This window comes from Choloepus didactylus, chromosome 9 (assembly GCF_015220235.1).
Source record: "Choloepus didactylus isolate mChoDid1 chromosome 9, mChoDid1.pri, whole genome shotgun sequence".
NCBI lineage: Eukaryota > Metazoa > Chordata > Mammalia > Pilosa > Megalonychidae > Choloepus > Choloepus didactylus.
The window spans coordinates 63955997-63963420 of record NC_051315.1 but is presented as its reverse complement, the minus strand read 5'-3'; the positions used below and the strand labels follow the sequence as shown (position 1 = coordinate 63963420).

The 7424-nt window shown below is 44.1% G+C and overlaps 1 pseudogene; it reads right to left on the bottom strand.

Moving 5' to 3' along the window:
- Window positions 1-5758: 5758 nt before the first annotated feature.
- Window positions 5759-6824, bottom strand: LOC119543750 (annotated as a pseudogene).
- Window positions 6825-7424: the final 600 nt, after the last annotated feature.

Genomic DNA, 7424 nt, shown 5'->3' with positions numbered 1-7424 from the left:
CAAGGACATCTCAAGGCAATGCTTGCAACAGTGGTCCAAAAGTGAGAACTTCTGCTAAGTGTTCCATCATTATGAGAAAAAGGAGAAAAGACCTCCTGACTATTCTAAACTAAGCACCCCAAAATCTAGTAACTTACGTCCTTTGAAATAAGTGTTGCTGGGTTGCAGAGTGTTTATTCTATACCACGAAGCCCTAAGCAAAAATTTGCAGAAAAAATAAAATTCTTTGTAATGTTTTACTGCATATTGTTGGTAAAGTTGGTGTCTGAAGCTCAGTCAAAATGAATCCTCTTCATTTTGAGAAGGTGTAAGCCTGGTACTCTGAGAACCAAGAAACTTAATTTTTAGATTTTGTTTGCTTGCTAAAAATGAGAGCAAATGTTACTGCAAAGGAGAGCCTAAACCTGCTTATAATTGTGCCTAAGAGCCCCCCCTGAGTATCTCTTTGTTGCTCAGATGTGGCCCTCTCTCTCTCTACCTAAGCCAACTCAGCAGGTGAACTCACTGCCCTCCCCCTACATGGGATCTGACTCCCAGGGATGAATCTGGACCCGACATCGTGGGATGAACAGCTTCTTAACTTAAAGGGGGATGTGAAATGAAACGAAATAAAATTTCAGTGGTTGGGAGATTTCAAATGGAGTCGAGAGGTCACTCTGGTGGGCATTCTTGTGCACTATATAGATAACCCTCTTTAGGTTGTAATGCATTGAAATAGCTAGATGTAAATACCTGAAATTATCAAACGGCAATCCGGTAGCCTTGACTCTTGAAGACATTTGTATAACAATGTAGCTTACAAGAGGTGACAGTGTGATTTTGAAAGCCTTGTGGATCACACTCTCTTTATCCAGTGGATGGATGGATGAGTAGGAAACTGGGGACAAAAAACTAAATGAAAAACAGGGTGGGGGGGATGATTTGGGTGTTCCTTTCACTTTTATTTTTTATTCTTATTTTTACCTTTTCTGGTACAAGGAAAATGTTAAAAAAAAATAGACTGGGGTGATGAATGCACAACTATATGATGGTACTGTGAACAACTGATTGTACACTTTGGATGATAGTATGGTATGTGAATATATCTCAGTAAAATTGAATTTAAAGAAAAATAAGAGCAAAATAAAAAATCAAACTTCTCAACAACAGGAAGCCAAAATGACTTCAATATTCCAACCCTCCAAATAAACAAATGCAAAACACATGCACACGCTCCAAATAGCTTATTTCATTTATCATTCATGACATCCTTGTAAGGCTGGTGTTACAGTTTGCTAATGCTGCCGTTATGCAAAATACCAGAAATGGATCGGCTTTTAAAAAGGGAATTTATTAGGTTACAAATGTACAGTTCTAGGGCCATAAAAGTGTCCAAACTAAGGCATCAACAAGAGGATACCTTCACTGAAAAATGGCCGATAGCATCCAGGACACCTCTGTCAGCTGGGAAGGCACATTTCTTGCACCCAAGCTGTATGGAGCAATTCAGAGTTTTTTGCTCCCCCACAGCTGCAAAAGGATGAGGAATGTGCAGCCCTCAGCTGAACTCCTGCAATTGTCCTGGTTTAGAACCTGACTCATGGGGAAGACAAAGGAACTGCCACTCACCACACACCTGTAACATCCTAGGAACACGTATTCTTGGGGCCCAGGGAAACCCAAAAGCTGCCCAGGGTGCCAAAGCAGATGGTGGCCCTGCCCTCTCGGGTGTTTCCTCCTGTTTTCCATCCCCCGCAGCTCTGCCTACCAAGATGGCTTCCCTCTCGGTGACAGCGGCATCTACCCTCCCCCATGAACACGGTCCTCACCCTGGATTTCTGTTCTCCTTGAGACTTGCTGAGTGATTCTTGGCCCTCTCTCTTCTTCCAACTCCAAACTAGTGGCTATTTTAGACTCTTCTTTGGGATCCAAGTTTGGAGAAAGTATCTCCGCCCCAAGCCCTGACCTGAGGGGACACTTCAGACTAGAGAAATTGCTTTTCTGGGTTCAGATCAGGAAATCTGGGCTTCATAGGAAGTTTACCCATTCCTGACACAGCGAGGAAATACTGTATTTGTGTACAGCGCCCTTGGGGTCACTGCTAGGGGAGCTCAGCTCTCTGCTCATGAAGTGTGGCCACCAGGTCTTCAGGGCCTGGAAAGCATCTGGTTCTTTATCAGAATAAAAAAACCAAACATGATGAGTGAAAGAAACCGGACATAAAGAGCACAAACTTTATGTTACATTTATATGAAGTTCAAAACCTGACTAAACTCACTTATGGTGATGGGTTCAAACAGTGGGAGAAGTGTGTAAGGGAGCTTTCTAAGGGGCTGGAAATCTGCACATTGATATGGATGGTGATTAATGCAGGTGCATATATATTTAAAAATTTCCTGAGCTGTACACTTAAGATTTCTGTACTTTACGGTTATGTAGGTATTAGCTCCAAAAAATAAATGAATATTAAAAAAAACACACAAAAAATAAAAAAACTGTGATCTGTAATGGAAAAAATAAATAAATAACAAAAGCAAACAAGCCAAATGATAAGCATGAATACTAAGCAATAACTTATAATGATCTGCTAACTCCAGCTTGCCTGTTACTGGGGGTCACTTAGCCCCCAGTTGCTGACTCAACCCCATTCTAATTCCTAAAATCAACCTGGCTCCTTTACACTCACCTCCTCCTATACTCCTAAAAATCCAGAGGGAAAGCACACAGCGCTCAGAGGAATAGCCCCCACCCGAGATAAACCAGGGCACAGAATCTGTGCCAGACTGCCTGGGTTCACATCCCTGCGCTTTCACTTAATGGCTCAGGCTTAATAAATAGGATTAAACAGGATTAATCCTTGTAAAAGCACTCAATAAATATGCCAAGCCTATGGAAAGCACTTTATCAACATCATCTTCCTTTATCCTTGTACCACCCTATCTGACAGATGGTGCTTTCCCTATTTTACAAGTGAAGATCAAGGAGACTAAGGCTGCCTAAGGTTGCATAGCTGATAAGGGGCAAAATCATGGCTGGAACCCAGGTCTGTCTTTTCTTTTCCTGTTTAGGGCTTCCCTGATGCTCACCTGGATTTCCACACATCCCATATTGCATCTGCTTGCTGCCTCATCCTGGACTTCCTGAGTGCCAACCCACCAGCAACTGCTTTTCTCCCATTGCCTGCTGCTGAGCCTGGACCCTGCCCTTCTGGGGAGCAGGTAGAGAGCATCCTTTGGAATCTGTCTGAGACCCATTATGGAACAACCAGTCTACATAATAGGCAGTGACTGGCTCAAGATGGTGAACTGAGCTCACAAGGCCATGTCGCCTTCCACCCAAATTTTCTTATAGTGATAGGAAAAAAGTGTCTCTTTAAAAAAGAAATCCACACAGCACTGGAAAACAAGAAAGGGTGCCATTATCAGAAATTTTGAAATACCTGGAAGATAAAGGTTAAATGAAATCAACATTGACAAGACTGAAGGAAAAAACCTGTCCCAAAATTGGCAACATAAAGCCAAACAAAATAAACAATTAAAATAATGGGACAATAAAAGCAGATCCAGAGAGATTCCAAACTCGGAGTGAATATTTACAATAAAATGAATGAGGGCTCTAAATCAGCCATCAGGGTAGTTCATTCAAGAAGTGTATTCACGTGACACATCCCAGAGTAATTTGAGCAGATAATAAAAAATATATTTACAGCCTCCCCCTCCCCAGCCCCGAGGATCTGGGGGAAGGTGTGGATGTGTTGGACATCCTCACCTGGACTAGTGTTGATGTTGTCACAAACATTGGGACTGGCAGTTTGATATGCTGAGCCCTCAGTCATGGGACTTGCCCTTATGAAGCTTGTTACTGCAAAGGAGAGTCTAAACTTGCATGTAATGGTGCCTAAGAGTCTCCCCCTGAGTACCTCTTTGTTGCTCAGATGTAGCCCTCTCTCTCTCTAACTGAGCCATCTCAACAGGTGAACTTGCTGCCCTCCCCGCTACGTGGGACCCGACTCCCAGGGTTGTAAATCTCCCTGGCAATGCAGAATATGACTCCTGGGGATGAATGTGGACCCGGCATTGTGGGACTGAGAGTATCTTCTTGACCAAAAGGGGGATGCAAAATGAGACGAAATAGTTTCAGTGACTGCAAGATTGCAAATAGAGTTGAGAGGTCACTCTGGTGGACATTCTCATGCACTATATAGATGACACCTCTTAGGGTTTAATGTATTGGAATACCTAGAAGTAAATACCTGAAACTACCAAACTCCAACCCAGCAGTCTGGACTCCTGAAGACAATTATATAATAATGTAGATTACAAGGGGTGACAGTGTGATTGTGAAGACCTTGTGGATCACACCCCCTTTATCTAGTGTATGGATGAGTAGAAAAATGGGGAAAAAAACTAAAGGACAAATGGGGTGGTATGGGGGGATGATTTGGGTGTTCTTTTCTCACTTTTATTTTTTATTCTTATTCTGGTTCTTTCTGATGTAAGGAAAATGTTCAGAGATAGATTGTGGTGATGAACGCATAACTATGTTATCATACTGTGGACAGTGGATTGTATACCATGGATGATTGTATGGTGTGTGAATGTATTTCAATAAAACTGAATTTAATTAAAAAAAAAAAAAGAAGAAGCGTATTCAGAGCCTGCTGCCCACTGGCCCTCCACTGCCGCGAAACTGGCAGCAGGAAAACATCAGTGCTGTTGGGCCTTGTCTGGGAGGGCCCCGAGGGGCAAGGTGGGGGAGGTGCATGCACAGGAGGAAGTGTCAGGAGAAGACAACGCAGCTCTGCAAGGAAGACACTGTGCACCTTCAGTCACCAGAGTGAACCCTTCCTTATTTTGGCATCCTGGCCAGGAAACAGTGCGTATGTATGTTGTACTAGTTTTCTATTGCTTTTGGAAAATGTTGCCACAAACTCAGTGGCTTAAAAAAAATGCAAATTTATTATTTTACAGTTCTGGAGGACAGAAAAGTCTGACACAGGTCTTATGGGGCCAAAATCAAGATGTCAGCAGTGTGTATGCTCTAAGAGAAACTCTAAGGGAGACTTGGGGTTTTCTGCCTGCTCCAGCTACTAGAGACTGCCATTATTCTTTGGCTGTGGCTCCCTTCCACCATCTTCAAAGCAGCAGAGTTACAGCTCAGGTTCTTCTGTAGTCAGCCCTGGGAAATGGTCTCTGTTTTAAAGGACTCATGTATTTGGGTCCACTTGGCTAATCCAAAGTCCTAATCACATTTGCCAAGTCCCTTTTGTCATAAGATATGGATTAAGGTAAGACATCCTTGGAAGGCCATTGTTCTGCCCACCAAATGTGATTATTGGGTGTTTAGGAGACAACCCTGTCTGCTGATTTGGCAGTTGGAGCACCGGCTGTTCTGCCCAGAACCTGTATCTGGAGTAAGAGCCACAGTGCTGGCAGAAAGGGCTTAACTAGACTATTTCTGCAGGGTGTCCTTCACTGTGGTCCCTCAGTTCCTGCTGGTTTTCCAAGCCTGATTCTCAGCCTTCTGATCAATTCTGTAAGCTACCCAATAGCCTGCCAATAAATTATTTTTTATATGTAAGTCAGAGCCACTTTTTTTTTCCTTTACAAAAGTTAGGCTATATTTACTTAGTCACAATCAGTTGATTGAGTCTGTGCCTCAAGACCACAAAGATACCATTTCTCCTTCACTCAGGTATGAGTCCTAGGTCTGGGGCCCGAGTGGCTGGAATGCTGCTTAGGGCCCATTCACAGGTTCACAAGTTTCTCTCAAGGGCAATCTATAACTGCGTGAGACTGGCCAGATAGGTCACCATCAGCAGGTCATTGAGGTTGCTGTTGAGCATGATCTCAAAGTCATTAGGAACTATTTTGGGTACTTGGTTAAACAGACTCATCAAGAAGCGGCCCACAGTATGGTCAGTTGACACCTTTCCAGACAGTACATCCTCTGCATATTGCAACACTGGGCTTAAGGCATCCTGGATGCAAGCTGATGCTCCTCCTACTTGCTGTAAGTCACTTGAGAGTCCAATCACCTGGCTGGGGCTAAAATGGGTCTTCATGATTAGGTCAACTCCAATGCGATCGGTGTCATAATATGCTTATTTCACTGTCAGAGGTGTGACTGTCACCCCCATGGTCCTCCCAGGAACGACCATTTAAGTGCTGACAGGCCTTGCTGCTCAGGTGCTGTTCTGAAGGTTTGTGTCCACAGTGAAGTTAATGGGTTGGGAGCCTCTGGGCTGCAGTGTTCATGGATCAGCACAAAGTGCTCTGTGATGTCATGGCCTATAGCTACCAGCCCAGGATGAACTCATTTGGAGAGACTTTCTTGTGCAATTCATACATGTTCTTAGCAAATTCCCTGTCAACAGCCACCTCATCTTCCGACTCATTGTGTGGCACTGAAAAGCAATTGGTGACTTCCACCAAGTATCTGTTGACAGCTCCCAGCAGGGTCCGGATAACTCGGGCCGCACCCTCATTCCATCACTCGTAGCTGTCCACGATGGAGGCCAAAATGACCGGGTGCGGCCTGACTACGTGGCCGCCAGGGAAGGGCCCTGGGAGGGTCAGACCAGGCAACGACAGCACCAGAGTCTGTGCCGGGGCTTGCGGTGAGGTCAGGGTCTGCCCCACGGCTGTGGTTGGAGCTGCTGCTGCGGCCGCTGGATCCCAAGAGGGGGCTGGAAACTGCGCTGGTGCTGGAGCCGGAGCCAAAGCTGGGGCTGGGGCTGGGGCAGGGGCGGTGGTTGGGGCCGATGAAGTAGCTGGTGCCATAGCAGGAGGAGAACTCGCCGGAACAGCCGGTGTGGCCATGTTTTCGAGAGGGAAAGAGCCAGCCAGAGCCACTTTTTGTTACTCATAATCAAGAATTCTGACTGATACAAAATGTTCTTCCTCTCTGCTCCACACCTATTTACCTTTAAGTCAGTGCTTCCTGTAGACATTTCCCACCCACCTATAGAAAGCTTGCATTGATTAATCATTCAGAGGAGAAATCAGTTAGATAACACACCTATACAAAGGCAGATAAAACCTATGCCCTTACCTACAATAATTGACTTAGTTCTTTGTAAAAGTAAAGGGAAATCAACAGCATGAAGGAGGACTATCGGAACAAATAGAACTGACACAGAGGTAAAAAGAGATCAGAATAAAATCTTTATCCTAAACAAAAAGTCCATTTGGTATACTTAGGGATATTTGAGAATATTTTGCCTCCATATGAGAGCATTTGGAGAGTAAAAAACAGTTCTTGGAAAATAAAAACCCAATAAGAAGACTGTTCAGCACTGAATCCTAGCACTTAGAACAGTGCCTGGCACACAATAGGAATTCACTAAATATTTATTAAAAGAATGAGTGATCAGTGGAACCTATACAACTGAAGATCAAATTAGTGATCTGGCAGATAAAGGTAAGAAAATCTTCCAAAATTTG